This window comes from Chiloscyllium punctatum, chromosome 3 (genome assembly GCF_047496795.1).
Source record: "Chiloscyllium punctatum isolate Juve2018m chromosome 3, sChiPun1.3, whole genome shotgun sequence".
Taxonomy (NCBI): domain Eukaryota; kingdom Metazoa; phylum Chordata; class Chondrichthyes; order Orectolobiformes; family Hemiscylliidae; genus Chiloscyllium; species Chiloscyllium punctatum.
The window spans coordinates 110,471,513-110,491,576 of NC_092741.1; the positions used below are offsets into that span (position 1 = coordinate 110,471,513).

At 39.5% G+C, this 20,064-nt stretch overlaps 1 long non-coding RNA gene across 2 annotated transcripts in view; it reads left to right on the forward strand.

The window, feature by feature from the left end:
- LOC140455059 (uncharacterized) overlaps window positions 1-20,064 on the forward strand; it is a 72,310-nt gene that overhangs the window by 22,421 nt on the left and 29,825 nt on the right. The window contains exon 1 of one of the 2 annotated variants that reach the window (XR_011952764.1): window positions 4,190-4,280. The exons of the other annotated variant lie outside the window; for it this stretch is intronic. This is a non-coding gene — a long non-coding RNA (uncharacterized lncRNA). Of the gene's footprint in view, window positions 1-4,189; window positions 4,281-20,064 lie in introns of those variants that run through there. 2 annotated transcript variants of the gene reach the window in all.

The window sequence follows — 20,064 nt, forward strand, 5'->3', positions numbered from 1 at the left end:
AAGGTCCAGCATTTTCTAACAGAATCCTTGATGTTTAATTGTTTACCTTGCTCAGTCATGAACCTTCCTAATCTAAATAAAACCCTTCAGTTTTGAAAGCTAATCTCTCATGTAAGTTGAAACAAAATTACCATGGTTATAGAAATAGCTACAAGTTGATCATCAATTCTTCAGACAAATGTAAATCCCCATATGGCACTTACTCAAATATCCAAACAACAGAAATGAATTAAGAAGAATGGAAAGTTGCAATATCCCTGGAAGCTTTTCCTAACTTAAAAAAAGAAGTCTTCAAATGCATTATTCAAAGCCAGTCCATTCAAATCCATATCCTAAGATAGCAAGTTCCAAAAACAGAGCTTCAGTAACCAATGCATAAAGTTTTAAGCTAATTGGCAAAAGAAACAGAGGTGAAAAATGAAAAAAAATTAGTTAAGTCATGACTTGGAGACAGTAAGGATTGTAGATGCTGGAAGCCTGAGTCAATAGATATGGAGCTGAAAAAGCACAGCAGGTCAGACAGATCCAAGGAGCAATAAAGTCAACATTTCAAACCAAAACCCTTTATCAGGCCTGAGGAGGGGGAGGGAACCCAGAGGTATATACATGGACGAGAGTACAGGTGGGATGGTGATAGATGGATGCAGGTAGGGAGTTATTTTGATTGGTCAATGGGTGGAGTGGAGAAATGAGTAGATAGTGTTCTTCAGAACCTCAAGATGTCCCAAAGTTATTTACACCAATGAGGTACTGTATTTCTTTCATGAAATATGGGCATCACGGATTTATTACCCAGTCCTTAATAGCCCTTGAGAAGTAGTTGAAAGGTGTGGCACTGGAAAAGCACAGCAGGTCTGGCAGCTTCCAAAGAGCAGGAGAATCGACGTTTGAGGCATAAGTCCTTCATCAGGAGTCATCACGATTCCTGATGAAGGGCTTATGCCTGAAACATTGATCCTCCTGCTCCTCAGATGCTGCCTGACCTGCTGTGCTTTTCCAGCTCCACACTTATCTACTCTGATCTCCAGCATCTGCAGCCCACACTGTGCTGAGCTGCTATGGTTAATGTGATGTGGGTGCTCCCAAAATGCTGTTAGGGAGTTTTGAAATTTTGGATGGTAGGACAAAATGAGGACTGCAGATGCTGGAGATCATAGTCGAGAGTGGGGTGCTGAAAAGCACAGCTGACCAGGGAGCTTCTGAGGACCAGGAGAGCCAACATTTCAGGCATAAGCCCATCATCAGGGCTTCACTTTCCAGCATTCCGCTCTCAAATTTGGATGGTGTTTGTCTTGGAGGGAAACTTGAAACTAGCGATGTTTTCATTCATGTGCTGCCCTTGTGCTTCTAGGTGGTTGAGGTCATGGCTTTTGAAGTGCGGTCACTGTTGGAATGTCTGAAATTTAGCAGCCAATTTGAGCTCCCATAAGGAAAAATACAATGATGACCAGATAATCTGTTTTTGCGATTTTGTTTGGGGGATAAATACTGTCCAGTATATTGAGAACTCTTGACCTTTCTCAAAACAATGCTTTTGTGTCCACCCATGAGAGCAGATGAAGAGTAGCTTAAATGTCTCAGTCAAAAGGCACCAAGAACATGCCATTCTCTCAATCATGAACTGATGTTTACCTGAAAGTTTCTGCTAGATTCTGCCTCAAATCTGCTGACTCAATGTCAGTAGTACTCCTTACTAGGATGATGATACCTTTTTAAAGATGTTAATTAGCATCTACTATGATGCATGTAATTGCTGTGATTTGGAGGCCTCACAGTCCCACAACTAATACAACATATGTGTGAAAAAACTACTGAATGTTTGCATTGGAAACTTTGAGTAGAAGAAAGTTGGGAATTAGTGTAAACTGAGATTTGGATCTAGCACCTGGGTTGATGTGTTAAAAGAAGGGGAATGGGAAAGTAGAGGAAGTTGGAAATCGATGGTAAGTCTGGATGTATGAATCTCAGCAGCTTGTCTGGCTTAGTGTAGCAAATGGGTTTTGGAGTAGATTGTTTAATCTTTTGAATATAGTCCATCACTCAATGACATCATGGCTGACATTCCACCTTGACCCTTTTTTAAAAAAATTATCCAATATTCTTGAAAGCCCTGGGCCCTCAAAATTCACTCTGTGCCTGTTTGAATATAGTGAGCATCCAAAGCTCTGTGGGGTGGAGAGATCCTAAACTTCAAATGAAGTCAAAACACAGCAGATGCTGGAAATCTGAAACAAATACACAGAATGCTGGAGAAATTCAGCAGGTCTGATAGCATCTTTGGAGAGAGAAGTGTTCGGTGTCAGTCTTCAGAGAAATTAGGAATAGCATTTGGACTTCTTTCAGAGGAAAAGACTGAGGATAAAAGTGGGCTCAGCACATGAATCACTCATGGTTGAAGTCAAACAATGTTAAGCCATTATAAAGGATTATGATATAATATTGTGGGGAAATGGGTTGAACATGATCAGAATTATCCATAGCTTTAAGTTTGATTTTGTATTTCAGTATTGTGTTATGTAAGAAAAGGCGGACTTAGTTTCATTAGTGAGATCTGAGGGTAATACTCGTGTCCTTGGAAATGTACTTACGTGTGCTTAAATGAGAAATTTAAAAGAAAGTGATTGATTCAGTACTTTAGAAAACAGTATAGAGAAAAGAAAATAAAATTACTCTGTTTCCTGACAACAAGTTGCCCAATGACACAAAGACAGAGAAAATGTCTCATTATACTGAAGACAGAGCCATCCTGACGGTCAATGAATGTGCAAGTTTCTTTCAGAGAGAAGCAGGTCAAGGCCACAGTGCACCTTAGCAATTTTCAGAATAACAAGGGCTGGAGAAAAGAAGTTTCAAGATTTGTTTTTATCAGTTTCCAAAACCTCTGGAAGCAGAAGACTGTGGAATGGAGATGAAGGAATCAGCATTAAGAAATAAGTGAGGTGTTAGCAGTTTGTTTAAGGTTCTTGTAAAACAATATTAACTAAAGAATCTAGCAAAACTGAATGAAGATGTTTGTTTGAAAGAAAGTCTACATTAATGTTGAATGAATAGCAAACTTTAAAGTGGAAGCAAGATGATCTTTCACTGACATTTGAATTTCTTGGCAGTTGTTGAAAATAAAAGAGTAGAATCTTTGTTTCAACTATTTGTGAAAGACCAATTTAATTTGTATTTGTACACTAAAATAACTTGTTTTCATTTTCCTTTTGTACGTCATAAACTTTAATGTACTTTTATTTGGTTAGCAGCCTCTTTCATATGTATTCAGAGACTGACTACCATGGGAAACAAATATGGGGTTAACTCTGTGATCTGACCTTTTCAGTATTACCATCAGCTGACATCTTATTACAGAATGGCTTTCATAATGGAAGTATAAGAAAAAAAACAGCAAGGACTGGGTTCAGCTTTAGAGTGCTAAAGGATCATGTTGGCTATAGATCTGAGGCACAGGTTTTGGGGTAAGATGATCATATATTGGTAAGGTCACTGGTCCAGCAATCCAAAGAGCTGTGCAAATTAATCCCCCAGGAACACAGGTTCAAATCCTACCATAGCAGCTGGTGGAGTTTAAATTCATAACTCTGGAATGTAAAAGTAATCACAGTAAAAGGGGCCATGAAGGCATCATTAATTGTTCTGGGAACCCATTAGTTTTTTGGTGTCCTTCCTTACACAGCTTGGTATGCCCATGATTCTGGATGATAATGTGATTGACTACCTTCTGAAATAGTTCAGTGAGCAAATACAGGTCAGAAGGCTACTAGGGATAGACAGCAAATGCTGCCCATGCCAGTAACACCCACATCCCATCAAACAATAGGAAGAGGATGGGGTGTAAAAAGCTGCTGTTGAAGGCAAAATGTAAGAAATAAGATGTTCAAATCTTTTAGGAGGAGTACTAAGTCAATTATTGCAAATTCTCGAAGGGAATAGCTGAATAAATGCAGCATTGGTTCTCCTTTCAGGCACAAAGTCTATTCCAATCGGACCATCTATTGGAAGTAATATAGCACCGTAATTTGGCTTTGCATGCATTAATAATAATGGATTTCGACAATCATGTGGGAGTGAGGAGGCTGAGAATGTGTGTTGGTCTGATTAAATATTCCTGATTGAGTACAGCTCTGCTTCAATTGCACTGAAAGTGAAATTTTCTTTTATGTTTGCATTCCTAGAGCCCTCAGTGATTGTGTACCAGCAGGAGCAACAATATACCACATGAAGCTACATGTCAATAGCTGTGTGAACATGAGAGCAGTGAAAGTTGACTGTAAATGGTATGATAGTGCTAAGTACAGCATCACCAAAATGGCAAACAAAACATAAATGATCATTTTCAGCTCTTCCTTTGTCTTTGTTCAGAAGGCTATGCTTTTTAAAATTATTCATTCATAACATGTGTGCATCACTGGCAAGGCCAATATTTGTTCCTCATTCTTAATTTCCCTCAAGATCACTTTAATGTCAACACACAGTTCTGGTGTCAAATGTAGGCCAGATGCAATAAGAATGGTAGATTTCCTTCCCTAAGGGATGTTAGTGAACCAAATGTCTCTTTAAAAAAAAATCAACAATAACTTCATGGTCACCATTACTGAGAAAATGTTTCAATTCCAGATTTCATAATCTTCAGAGCATTAGACTGAACCTTTGTGTTACCAGCTCATTGTGATGACAATTCCTCCTAAATTCTGCAGATTTAGGATTGATCTGGATTGAACATTTTGAATTTTCATTGGGTACGAAGTTGCATGTATTCACAATATTTTCTTATCAACAGTCCAGTCAGTAGTGTGTCACAGACAAGCATTGATGTGACTCTGACTCCAACATTCTGCAGATGTCAATGTTTCCTTCATACCTCTAGGCACTTCTACAGAGTCATTGTTTCTTAATAGAGAAGCTGTCAGTCAGTTTGTGTGACAGACTCACTCAGGCTGAGCCACTCCAAACTCCCATTGACAGGGCATATGTGACATCCCCATTGAGACAGTAAGTGGTAACTTAATCTCCTGGGAACAGTTCTGAGTAACATGCTGTGAAACCCAGCTTTGACCAGAGGTGTGAACAGAATGATGTGACTTGTTTTTCATGGATTGTTTTTACATTGAGCAGGGATGGTGCTGATGTAGAAATTTTGTTCACTTCTATCAGTGGCAATCGTGGCATTTTATTTAGCTTTTGTCCTTTCCTTAGAGTATCATAGAGTATCACTGTTTAAAAAATTTTGGACAGTATTATTTACGATGTACTGTGCAAAAACTAATCATTGAGCCTGACCAGTCCAGTCTAGGCTCTGAGATTTATGCTCTATACGAGCCTCCTCTGACTGTTTTAAATGTGCAGCCCCTCATTCTGAGATTATGCTCTCTGGAATGAGACTCTCCTATGTGGGGAAACAGTCTTTCTGCATCAATCTTGTCAAGTATTTTTCATGTTTCAATAAGAAATGTTTGGAAAGATATGGGCCAAGCACAGGCAGGTGGGACTACTTTAGTTTGGGATTATGGTCAGCATGGCCTGGTTGGACTAAAGTATCTGTTTCTGTGCTGTATGACTCTACGGCTTTGTGACTTCTTTTCTTACTATGATTATTTTGTCCAATACTTTGCACTGCTACTCTTGGATGACTATACCACCACATCATCCCTTTCATTTGTGAATACAAAGACAAAAACTTCATTTCAATTTCTTCCTGATATCCTTTGCATCTTCACACAAGTTTCATTCCTTATTTCGGATAGGTCTCAATTTATCCCTAAAGTATCCTTTTCCACTTTTTATACTGGTAAAACATCTTTGGGTTTTTCTTCGACTTGCTTGATAATATTTTTTCATGCCCTTTCTTCGATTTCCTTGTTCCTTTTTATGTTTGATCCCTGTGCTTCCTTTGCTGCTTGAGGCTATTTGCAGTGTTAAGTTTTTTTTATGACTATCATAAGCTTTCTTTTTCAATCTAATCTTCCCCTGTATTTTTCTGGACAGCCACAGGGGTCTAGATTTGGCAGTACTGTTACAAAGCAGAGGTTGACACGCATCTGATAATTAAAACTGAATATCACCTCATACCCTAATAAAGAAGTGTGACAATAAGCTACTTCTCACCCCCCAATCTGTTATAAAGAAATGATTAAAAGAAGTATTTTTTTTACTCAGTAACAATTTATATATCAAAATCCAACAGTGAACAAATTAATACAACCAACAAACTGAGAAATTCATTTTTAACTACCTATTTCAGAATAAAGCAAGATTCTAACAAATACAAGTCTCACTTGTATAACAAAGCAATAAATTAAAACTTAGTCTCTCAAATTTCACACAAAATGTGTCTTCAGATGGAACCCACACAGACAGAGGAAGAACATGCAAACTTCACACAGTCACCCGAGGCAGGAATCGAACCCATGTCCCTGACACTGTGAAGCAGCAATGCTAACCATCAAGCCACTGTTCCATCCCTTCATTTTCCAAATTAATACTAAGTCTAACTGAATTGTGATCACTATACTTGATATAGTTGCCCATTGTCACTTCACCCATTTGTTCATTTTCATTTCCAAAAGTAAATCCAGAACTGTGTCTCCTCCTATTCAGCTTGTCTTGTATTGTTTTGCATAATATCATGCTACGTATTTGCAATAACTTTCCCTTGAATGTCTCCTTTCAGAATAACATAATATGTACAATGAAGAAGTGGTTATGGTGACCAATCCAGCAAATCCAGAGATCTAGGCTATGACATTGGGGACATGGGAACAAAGTCCCACCCTGACAGCTAATAAGATATAATTAATTAACTCTGAACTTGAAAATGAGTCTGTCATCATGATCATAAAGTTACTATTGATTATCATTAAACACAAGCGCAGTATGTGAATACTACCCTTGCAAGTTCACCTCCAATCAATTCACAATTCTGACTTTGAAATATTTTGTCTTTCCATCTGTGTCACTGGGTCAAAATTCTAGCATTTCCTCCCTAACAATATTGTGGGTCTAACTATAGCAAATACACTGCAGTGGTTCAAGATGGTAGCTCACCATCACCTTCTCTCGGCAACAAGGAACAGACAATAAATGCTGGTTCAGCCAGCAACACCTGCATTTGACGTTTGAAGTAAAGAAATATAATACCCTTGAGGTAAGGAAATTTGTCATCCTTACCTGGTTTCACCTACGTGATTTCAGATCCACAATAATGTGGTTAACCCTAAACCACTTCTGAAATGACCATGCAAGCTATTCAGTTCATGGGTAAGAAAAGTTGGCCTTGTTAGCAAAACCCACATTACTTGAAAGAGTAACGATATAAAGGCAACTCTTTGTGTTTGTAAATTAATCAGTGTAAACATTCCATTGAATTTCTTCTCTTCAATATTTTAGATTGAAGTTTCAGCTTTTATGCCCTGGGTTTTGGCCTTCCCAATAAATGGTAAGAGTCCCTTCACATCTATCTTATCCTTCCTCATGTAAGATACCAATCAGGAAAATGAAAAGTCTTCTGAGGAATGGTTACTGGACCTGTAAACATTAACTCTGCTTTCCTTCCACAGATGCCAGACCTTGCTGAGTTTCCCAAGCAATTTCTGTTTTTGTTTTTGATTTCCAGCATCTGAATTCCTTGTATTTTTTTTAAATGTCATCTGTCAAGCAAAGTCACTTACTTCAAGAAGGAACTGTTTATTTTATGAAAGTAAGAAAGGTTTGCATTTATAGAGTATTTCACAACTTTGGGTCAACCATAAAATTTGTTTGTACTGTTGGAGAGGTTTAACACTAATTTAGCAGGGGGATGGGATACAATTTGATGTAAAGTCATAAGCAAGGTCCAATCAGGTATAGAAGGAATGTTCATCCAGTCCAGAAGACAAGAGAAAACATGGCCTGGGAGGTCCGGAAATATAAATTGCGTCTATTTTAATACAAGGAACTTGACTGATAAGGCAGCTAGACTTGGAGCATTGATCAGCAGGGTAGGACTGACAGCTTAACATTCTAGGGTAAAGAAGTTTCAGGTATGATGGAGGGAGGGGGAGATAAGTGAGGTGGGGATATTGCGTTATTGATAAAGGAAACCGTATGTAGTAATGAGGAAGGATGTTCAAATGAGGCCATCCGGGTAGAGTTTGAAAGTAAAAAAAGAGTGATAACTTTGCTCAGATAATATTAAAGGCCTCCCTACAGTCAGAAAGGGATAGAGAAGCAGATATGTAGGCAAATCACAGAAAGGCGTGGGAAGAATAGGGTTTACACCATACGATGATTTCAACTTTGCTAACATTAACTGGCCTTAATAAAAAGGATTAGATCAGATGGAATGTTTAAAGTGCATCCAGAAGAGGTATTTGTGCCAGTACATAGTCTTACTAGAAATGGGGCAGTGCTAAACCTAATCCTAAGAAATGAAGCACATCAAGTGGTTGAAGTTTCAGTGGGTGAGCATTGTGGGGATAGTGACCTTACTCTGTAAGTTTCTGATTAGATTCCCTACAGTGTGGATATAGGCCCTTCAGCCCAACAAATCCACACTGACCCTCTGAAGGGTAACCCACCCAGATCTATTTCCCTCTGACTAATGCACCTAACACTATGGGCAATTTAGCATGGCCAATTCACCTGACCTGCACATCTTTGAACTGTCGGAGGAAACCAGAGCACCCGGAAGAAACCGGGGAATGCCTGAGGCTGGAATTGAGCGTGGGACCCTGGTATTGTGAGGCAACAGTGCTAACCACTGAGCCACTGTGCCACCCTTCATAGCCATTGTGGAAATGTATAAGGATAGTACAGAATTTACATTTCTAAATGGGGAAGCGAAGTTTCCATATTATTATACAGGATCTGGCAAATGTTGACTGGGTGGTGCTACTTGCAAGTAAGTCTGGAATTTTTGGAATTTGGAAAGTGAATGTCTTTTAAACGTAGTATAGTGACAATTCAGGGCCAGTGTGTTCCACTAAGAGTGAGAGGCTAGGGCAGCAAATCCAGGGAACAGGATGACAAGAGAAATCAAGAGACGATAAAGAAAATGTGTTAGGTACAGTGCATGGAAAACAGGGGACAGCCCTTCAAAAGTATAGTGTGTGTATGTGTGTTTGTATGTGTTTGGGGGGGGCTTAAAAAAATAAATTATAAAGGCAAAGAAGGACCCTGAAATATCTTTGATGGATATGATAAAGGAAAACCCAATGGATTTTTAAAGTATATTTGGAATAAGAGAATTACCAAGGAAAGAATGGTGCCTATTAGAGAGCAATTGGTAAACCTGTGTGTGGAGCCAGAGGGCACGGGTGAGATCAGAAATGACAATGTCTTATCTTTATGCACTGACGAGAAAGATGTTGCTAAGGATTTCAGGTGGAATGGTGAGATTCTGGAATATGTTAACATTAAGTTTTCCCTGAAGCGTTGGAGCCTGAGGGGTGACCTTATAGAGGTTTATAAAATCATGAAGGGTATAGATAGAGTAAATAGAGTCTTTTCTCTGGGGTAGGGGAGTCCAGAACTAGAGGTCATAGGCTGAGGGTGAGAGGGGAAAGATATAAAAGAGACCTAAGGGCAACTTTTTTCACAAAGAGGGTGGTGCATGTATGGAATGAACTGCCGGACGAAGTGGTGGAGGTTGGTACAATTGCAACATTTAAAAGGCATCGAGATAGGTATATGAATAGGAAGGGTTTGGAAGGATGTGGGCTGGTGCTGGCAGGTGGGACTAGATTGGGTTGGGATATCTAGTCAACATGGACGAGTTGGACCGAAGGGTCTGTTTCTGTGCTGTACATCTCCATGACTCTATAATAAGGTGTTGGTATTAGATGTTCTGGCGGTTATACAGATACATAAATCCACAAGGCTCGATGAGATGTATTGAAGGCTGCTATGGAAGGTAAGGAAAGAGACTGCTGGGGCCCTGGCAGAGATACTTGACATGTCACTGACCACAGATGAAGAGCCATGGTTCTTTTGTTCAAGAAGGGCAGCAGGTAATTGAGGAATTAAACTTGGCCAGTACATAAAGGAGGACTAAAAGCTGGGGACGATAGGAGAAGAGAACAATTGCAAGCTAGAATTATTATTCAAAAGAGATTTTGTGGAAAAGCTCAGCAGGTCTGGCAGCACCTGTGGAGATAAATCAGAGTTAATGCTTCTGGTCGAATGATCCTTCTTCAGTATTGCTGGTTGAGTGAGGTAACATAAGGGACATCCAGAAGGAACTGATTTTGGGTCTTGTGCCTCAACTTCTGAGATGCTCAATTAATTCAGGATGAAGGGCTTATTCTCCTGCTCCTTGGATGCTGCCTAACCTGCTGTACTTTTTCAGCACCACACTTTTTGTTTCCAATTCAAGCCCAAGTTAAATTAATTAACTCGCACACTGGAACTCTACCCACTAGTGTCCAGAACAATAGCAACTCAGAAGCCCTTTGACTGGCAGAGATCACTGCCTTGTGTCTTAATAAGGTTTGGATTTTTGTTGTTGAGGTGTGAACCAGAAGTCAAGAGATTTGTTGATGTCTGCTGGCCTGAAGTATGCTGTGTTCATGAAGGGCAAGAGTTGGTTCTGCTACCTCCAAAGCAGAAACAAGTTGGGAATTAAGGTAGGATGATACAACAGCAGCAAGGATTGAAAATTGCTTCTGTTGGATGAAATAGTTGCCCAGTTGTGTAAACAAGTGTTTCGTAGAGTCCAGACAGTGTTGAAACAGGCCATTTGGCCCAACAAGTCCACACTGACCCTCCAAACCACCCAGACCCATTCCCCTACATTTCCCCTGACTAATGCAACTAGCTGAAACATCCCTGGATACTATGGGAAATTTAGCATGGCCAATTCACCAAACCTGCAGATTTTTGGATTGTGAGAGGCAACCCACACAGAATGCACAAACTCCACATGGACAGTCGCCCGAAACTGGAATCAAACCCGGGTCCCTGGCAGTGTGAGGCAGCAGTGCTAACCACTGAGCCACCGTGCCATAATTAAAACCTTCAACCCTCACACAATGCCAATTACCACATGCCCTGTGATGCCAAAACACAGTATTCACCAGGGCAGAATACAAGAATCTTATGATAAGATCTAAAGTATTTAAGATACTTTTGAAACTACAAAAAGTAAATAATCAACCATTCAAAAACCTTCTCAAAGACACAATCTTAGGAGCACATAAAACTGATAATAAAACCAAAGATCCCAGTCCCTTTAATAGCTTTGTTAACAACTGCTGAGTGGAATTCATTGGTTGAGTTTGGAGCTCACCCAGAGATTCATATGAAAATTCAGTTGTACAATTGTGTCTTTAAATCCTGCAGAGCTAAATGTGCTGTAAGCTTTGAAATAATGGACCTGAAGACCAACTGTTCTATTGGTTCAAAGGTTGAACAGATGACTGTTCAATAAAACAATTCAGCCATCTGTTCAGTTATTTTGAATTTCAGGAGATGGCTGGACTGTCTGTCAATGTAAATATCAAAGTACCTGTTCCAACTTGCACGTTAGAACTTGAATCTCATTGCTACTGAACTCATTAGCTTTTATTGGTGGAGAGATTGAGTTTCGCAACCATGAGGTTATGCTGCAGCTGTACAAAACTCTAGTGCAGCCGCACTTGGAGTATTGCTTACTGTTTTGGTCACCGCATTAAAGGAAGGATGTGGAAGCCTTGGAAAGGGTTCAGAGGAGATTTACTAGGATGTTGCCTGGTATGGAGGGAAGGTCTTATGAGGAAAGGCTGAGGGACATGAGGCTGTTTTGGTTAGGGAGAAGAAGGTTGAGAGGTGACTTAATTGAGACATACAAGATAATCAGGGGGTTAGAAGGGGTGGACAGTGAGAGCCCTTTTCCTCGGATGGTGATGGCTAGCACGAGGAGACAAAGCTTTAAATTGAAGGGTGATATATATAGGACAGATATCAGAGGTAACTTCTTTACTCAGAGTGGTAGGGGTGTGGAATGCACTGCCTGTAATAGTAATAGACTCGCCAACTTTAAGGACATTTAAATGGTTATTGGATAAACATATGGATGAAAATGGAATAGTGTAGGATAGATAGGCTTTGGTGCAACATCAAGCCTGTACTGAGCTGTAATGTTCTGTGTTCGTTAGATAATTTATCCTGAGGACAAATTACTGTAATGCATCTGAAGGTATTTCACCATGCCTGTCAATTTAACATTTACCTCTTATCAATTAAATTTTGTCATCAATAATTGTGATAAAACATGCAGCATCTAATTATGAGTGATTCCATGGCAGAGAATTCTCTCAGTGATATTTCTTTTTTATAAGAAATGTTAATTGTTTATAATGCCGTGACTTGTCCTTTGCTTCTAATGATATACTTCAATCACATTTATAACAGGAAATCCGAAGCACAGGTTGTTAAATTTTTATGTCTTTGATTGACACTTGGTTTAGGTAAACAAGAGTGATTCAGGTCCAATAGAAATGGTAAATCCATGTTCTCTTTGTTGTACAAAAGCCTCCTGTCCATGATAACATCAACCCGTGGGATTATCCATCAATATGATGGATAATCCATCCATCTTTCTGAATGCCTGCTCCCACATTTTCATGTGTATTTTGCTCCTTTGTGAAAAGGATTGTGTTTGCTCTGTTTTCTGAATAAATGGTGCACTAAAATCTGGTGAAGAAGAGATTCTCTTTGGATCACAAATCACCCCAGATTGCTGGACAATTTGCATTGTTTTGTCAGTAAAATTATTGCATTTGTGCATTTACTGCAAATAATCCGATTGCAGACAGTTAGGGGTTATAATCAAGAGTGATCCTATCATATTAATATTAATAGTTATTATGTGTGTAAAATGCAAATACACTCTTCACCCCAGAATGGGAACAGTTGAAATGGTGCAGTCTCATGCATGCAAATAGTAGATTATTCTGAATAATTTTGTTTTAATTCAGAAAAAAAAATTGAAGAAGTCATTCTTTCTTTTCCTTTTCTGTTTCCCTTTATCCCTCTCTCTTATTCAGATAATTTTTCTCTCAATTTTTTTTCATATCTGATTTGACTAATTCACCCTGTTTCTGTCGAGCTTGTTTTTATTCTAAGGTTCATTGGATAAAGGGAGACTATTGATCTCATGCCTGGTGCCTGCACGAGGCTTTCAAAAGTTCAGAGTTCACATGGCAATATCAAGTGTATGGCAATGGGAATTAAATTTATAGGTAAAGCAGTTAAGGTAATTTAGATTATCAAAAAGAGTTGGATGAATATCTGGTTAGAAAGAGGATTAACGTTCTTAAGGATAAGTACAGATTGAGGTTACTAAAATATTAATTCAACTCATTGGCACCTGAGTCCATATGAATATGATAACGTTATGCAAAAGAAGATCACAGCAGTAGCTTGTGCAGTGCAACACAGCACATTATTTGATTGTGGTAGTGTTTTGTTTGATTTCTATTTGGAGACAGAGGGGAAGTTCACAGAAATTCTTAAGAGAACCAATTGTTAAAATTGGGTGCACAAAGACTAAATGTTTTGTGGAGAAATAATTTGGATTGATCATTAAGTTGATTGTCAATGCTATATCCCAGGATATAGAGGATTCAGGCAGGATAGAGAGGGAGGTAAAAGGGGTAGACATGTTGCATTATGGTCAGAGAGGATATCACAGCTGTTCTGAAGGAGGGCACTATGGAGGACTCCAGCAGTGAGGCAATATGGGCAGAGCTTAGAAATAGCAAGGGTAAGGTAACAATGTTGGGGCTGTGCTACAGGCCTCCGAACAGCGAGTGAGATAGAGGTACAAATATGTAGACAGATTATGGAAAGATGTAGGAGCAACAGAGTGGCAGTGATAGGAAATTTTGAGATTCCCAACATTAACTTGGATTCACGAGTGTTATAGGTTTAGATGGAGCAGAATTTACAAGGAGCATAGAGGAGGGTTTTATAGAGCAGTATGTAAATAGTCAGGAAGGGGCCACACTGGACCTGGTGTTGGGGAATGAACCTGACCAGGTGGCTGAAGTTTCAGTAGGGAATTACTTTGGGAATAGTGATCACAATTCCTTAAGTTTTAAAATACACATGGACAAAGATGAGAATGGTACAAAAGGAAGAGTGCTAAATTGGGGTAAGGTCATCTATAGCAAAATTCGGCAGAAAATGGGAAATGTGGATTAGAGCAGCTGCTTTAGGGTAAATCCACATTTGATATGTGGGACAATTTTAAAGAGAGATTGATTAGAGTGCAGGACAGACCTGTCCCTGTGAAAATGAAGGACAGCAATGGCAAGACTAAGGAGCCATGGATGACAGGTGAAATTGTGAGACTAGCTAAGAGGAAAAAGGATGCGTACATAAGGTCTAGGCAACTGAAAACAGACAAAGCTTTGGAAGAATATCGAGAAAGTGGGACCCATCTGACATGAGGAATTGAGGGCTAAAAGGAGTCATGGAATATCTTTAGCAAACAAGGTTAAGGAACATCCCAAAGCCGATCATTTGTATATAAGGAGCAAGCCAGTAACTAGAGAAAGGGTTGGCCCACTCAAGGACAAAGGAGGAAAGTTATGTGTGGAGTCAGAGCAAATGGGTGATATTCTTAATGAGTATTTTGTGTCGGTATTCACCGAGGAGAGGGACATGACGGATGTTGAGGTTAGGGATAGATGTTTGATTACTCTAGGTCAAGTCAGCATAAGGAGGGAGGAAGTGTTGGGTATTCTAAAAGGTATTAAGGTGGACAAGTTTCCAGGTCTGGATGGGTCTATCCCAGGTTAGTGAGGGAAGTGAGAGAGGAAATAACTGGGGCCTTAACAGGTATCTTTGCAGCATCCTTGAACACGAGTGAGCTCCTGGATAACTGGAGAATTGCTAATGTTGTCCCTTTGTTTAAGGGTAGCAGGGATAATCCAGGTAATTATGGACTGGTCAGCCTGATGTCAGTGATAGGGAAGCTGCTGGAGAAGATACTGAGGGATAGGATCTATTTACATTTGGAAGAAAATGGGCTTATCAGTGATAGGCAACATGGTTTTGTGCAGGGAAGGTCCTGTCTTACCAACTTAATAGAATTCTTTGAGGAAGTGACAAAGTTGATTGATGAGGGAAGGGCTGTGGATGTCATATACATGGACTTCGGTTAGGCATTTGATAAGGTTCTCCATGGTAGGCTGATGGAGAAAGTGAAGTTGCATGTGGTCTAGAGTGTACTAGTTAGGTGGATAAAGAACTGGCTGGGGAACAGGAGACAGAGAATGGGAATGGAAGGGAGTGTCTTAAAATGGAGAACTGTGATCAGTGGTGTTGCATAGGGATTTGCGCTGGAACCACTGTTGTTTGTGATATGCCTTAATGATCTGGAGAAAGATACAGGTGTTCAGATTAGCAACTTTGCAGATGACACTAAAATTGGTGAAGGGGCCTGTCAGAGAATGCAACAGAATATAGATAGTTTGGAGAGGTGGTCAGAGAGATGTCAGATATAGTTCAATCCAGGCAAATGCGAGGTAATGCATTTTGGAAGATCCAATTCTAGAGCGAACTATATGATAAATGGAAAAGTCATGGGGAAAGTTTATGTACAGAGAGATCTGGGTGTTCAGGTCCTTTGTATCCTGAAGGTGGCAACACAGGCTGATAGAGTGGTCAAGAAGGCGTATGGCATTCTTTCCTTCATTGAACGGGGTATTGAGGACAAGAGTTGGCAGGTTATGTTACAGTTCTATAGGACTTTGGTTCAGGCACATTTGGAATACTGCGTAAACTTCTGGTCGCCACATTACCAGAAGGATGTGGATGCTCTGAAGAGGGTGAAGAGGAGGTTCACCAGGATGTTATCTGGTATGAAGGATGCTAGCAATGAAGAGAAGTTGAGTAGTTTAGAATTACTTTCATTAGAACGATGGACGTTGAGGGGGGACCTGATTGAGGTTTACAAAATGATGAGAGGTATAGACAGGGTGAAAGCAAGAAGCTTTTTCCCAGAGTGGGGGACTCAATTACTAGAAGTCATGAGTTCAAGGTGAGAGGGGAAAAGTTTAGGGAAATATGCATGGAAAGTTCTTTACACAGATGGTGATGGGTGCCTGGAACGCATTGCCAGTGGAGGTGGTAGAGGCAGGTATGATAGCGCCACTTAAGATGTATCTAGACAGATATATGAATGGGCAGGGAGCAGAGGGATACAGATCCTTAGAAAATAGGCAACAGGTTTAGATAGAGGATCTGGATCAGCATAGGCTTGGAGGGCCAAAGGGCCTCTTCCTGTGCTGTAATGTTCTTTGTTTTTTGTTCTTTGTATTAACCTCTTAATTTGTATTGTTTAATGCACAATATCCATACATGGAATTGGGTAACTGAAGACTTTGAAGTTTACAAGTGTATTTTACGTGTGGGTTTAGCATAAACACCAGTTTCCTCATTTTCCTGTCCAGAAGCCAACACCTCATTGGGGAATAACTCAGGTCATTTCATGAAATTTCTCCATTAAACAGCTAGACAAGTAACAACTAATGAACACTGCCCACTCAAGTGCAAGAATAAGAAAAATGAAGAAAGGATCAGGAAAGAGAGTAGATCAAAATAATCTGGTAAAGAGGGAGATGGTGCAACCCAGTCGGTACAGTGCTTAGAGCTCTCTAAAAGCTTTGAGAGTTTTGGCGGATGCCATGTTCTCTCACCACAGACATTCAAGCATGAGGGTAGCAGTGGAAAAGAGACAGGCATTCAGGATTTTCAAAATAGCGCAATTCTTCTCAAAATACTTTCTTGTCAACCTATTCAGAGACTTAATTACATTACTTAGAGCAGGTGGGACTTGAACCAAACTTTCTTGTTCAGAGATAAGAGGCAACCATTGTGCCGCAAATCATTTTCTGATCTGTCTGTTCAGCAAAGTTATTACACACATGTGGTGCAGTTGAGACTTGAGCCTGAGCATCCTGGCTCAGAGGTAGGGACATCAGCATTGCACCACAAGAGAATTTCTTAAGCAATTTGCTCAGTGATGCTATTACACATGTAGAGCAAATGGGTCTTGAACTCGAGCCTCCTAGCTCAGAGGTAAGGACACTACCACTTTATCTCAAGAGTCTATACAGCAATACTGATGTGTTTTCTGAAACTGTTGTTTTGGGCCATGGTTTGCATTTACCTGTTTTACATTTTTTTATAAGTTGTGAGTGTTGTCAAGGCAACATTCTTTGTTGCCTATCCCGAATTGTTCTTGAACTGTGTGGCTTGCTCAGCCATTTCAGAGGATCATTGTGTGTGTTCACCCTTCAGCATTAGACTATGATGAGTCACAACTCATATCGTGGTGTGAGGAATGTTTTGATGCATGTTTTCACTGCTCATTAGCTGTTCCATCCAAACTGTTCAATTCTCTGAAACATCTCTGAGCACTGCTGACAAATCTGCACAAAACATCTTCCTATTGTAACTGTGGGCAATCTTATGTTTCCTTCCAATTACCCACTGAGGAAATAAATATGATCATGTGTGTTCCAAGTGGTTGGGAGAAGATTTGTAATAATTCTGCCATATTCTTCTCAGAATTACATTATACTTAAGTGACAATGATGTGCCATTATTTCATCTCATTTGTAAACCAGTGAAACAGGGTTTGTCAAGGAAACTTGCCATGGCAACCATGCTACATACGGCAGTATAATTATTTCCCTTGTGCTTAGAACAGATAATGGACTCCTGACTTATGTGTTTTCAATCTTCTGATTTGTTTATGACTAATTTCCAGTTTGACCAGACAAGATTGTTATGCACTTGTATTTAAGCTTTCCTGATACCAGTCCTCAGCTGCAACCAGTTATGGATTTCTCCCTAACCAACGGGAAGTCAAGCTGCACAGTAATTCTAGATGGGCATCCTTGCTGAGCAAATCTAAATGTTCTTTGGTCAAAATGGCAACATATGGTGAGGACTTTCAAGTTTTCTGGCACAAACACCATACCTTTCTCATGTATATGCAATGCCAAACAAGCCAAGATCAGACCACAGCATCTGTTGGTGATAAAAGCAAACTCTTATTCTGTATTTCACAGTATAGTTTATGATGCAAGCTGATTTTCTGTTAATTGAGTGCCCATGATGTAGAGCAATTACACTAACTATTAGATTTGGGTTGTTAGCTCTTATACAGGTTATTCAATTGAGCAGTCAACAGCATTTTTGTTTGGAAAGAGGGAAGCTGTAACTGCATTCATCTGCAATAATATAACTTGTGTCATACCCTGAAGGTATACCACTTAACTACACTTAGATCCAGGATGCAACATGAGTTTTACCAGGTAAGTGTAGCTCCATATCCTACTAAGTGTTACTCTTAGCCAGCTGTTCTACCACAAAATACAATCATGTAAAATTAGACACATTTGTGCTATGAGATTGGTAAACATTTCTTAACTTGCATCATCCTTTGTGCAAGAATGCATAAAAGTTGTCTGTTGTGTTTTGATCCTGCTGCAAAATGTATTTTGTTGCTTAAGGATATCGGCAAAGCCTGTGTGATTCCATTGAATGGTTTCTGATTGAAAAGCAGCTTGGCAACAGTTGCCTCCATAATCTCCTTCATCTTTATCAGCAATCACAATCTGTGTAAAAAGATGAACACATGTCTCTCCCGGTGGTTTCTCATAAAACTGTTAATGACTTGACAAGCATGTCCAATTCCTATTGGAAATGTAACAAACAAAAGAATGTGGCAATGGGAGAATCAGTGAAGAACTGTGCTTTAGAAGTAGTCTTGATTATTTCACATTGATCAAAGTAAGCAGTTGCATTTAAAGGGCCATGAGTAGTATAGCATGACAACTTGGGATAATCAAGTTGCCAGAATTGGGTACAACAAATAATGATACAAGTCTATAACTACAACAATACTTTTTTTTGAGGCTTTCCTCTGACGGTCTCCATCTGTCGTCTTCCTTTCCCTCACCCTTCACGGAAGATTTTGGATTCTTCCTTACATACCCAACCTGTCCTTCTCCTTTTCTCAAGAGTGACAAACACCATCTTTTCACACAATCATTGCACCAGGTTTTATATGTTCTTTCTCTACCTAAAAGCTTGATCTCCGTTTACTCCTTGAGTTTAAGTAGGTAATATGATGGCATCCCTGAGCTGTGGCTGCAAAGAAATGAATGGTCAGCTATTTTCTATGTTGCTGAAGACAATGGAGATTCATCATTTTCATTTATGGGGGCTGGGTGATGTGGGTGTTCAGTTGGAAAGGATCGGATACATCAGACAAGTTGAGCTCTGAAATGTTCTCCCTAAACTACTTCACTTCTTTCCCCTCCTTTTATGAAACGTCTTATTTTTCCCACTTTGACCCTATTTTGAGAATTGAAAAATGCTGAGTTCTCTTGGTGAGAACTGTAAGAACAGCAGTAGGGTGGAGAAGAAAACCCATCAGAGCATATAATGGGGTGAAAAGACTTGTGATCAGAATTGGAGGTAGCTTTGTGATGACCATTGTTACGTCAGAGCTCAACCCCAAAGTTTGTTTGCAACCTTACTTGAATCTTAATTCCCACTTGGGAACCCCATAGCAAGCCTTTCGTCACCTGCCCTCTATCTCCTTGTGTGTCACAATGTCAATTTTGACTGAGGTTATTCCGACAAAGTGCCTTGGAGCTGATGTGCTGTGCTTAGACCATTGACAGAAATACGAGGTGTTATTTTAACAGATTACTTCTTAATATATTGCATAAAAGTTGATAGCATAAGGTCTAGTGTAATAAGGTGATTGTTCAGGAAGTTATAATAATAAATATTGGGTGGTGATACACTATTAAATTGACTTGTGGAAAAAAAGACATCTGATCAGTTTCTAACTGAATAAGTTTGAAGCAATTTGGATATATTTTATGTTTGTTATAGTTTTCTTAACTTGAATGTGAAGACATAATGAGAAACCTCCAGCAGTATCTAGTCTTATGTTGAGTAGCTGTTATCATCACCTCTTTAAAAACAATGGTAGGAGAAAATTGCAGATTTTTAACAGCCTTTCATTTCTCTTAATATGTTGGTTTTTTTTATAGGGAATGGAACATAGCTTAA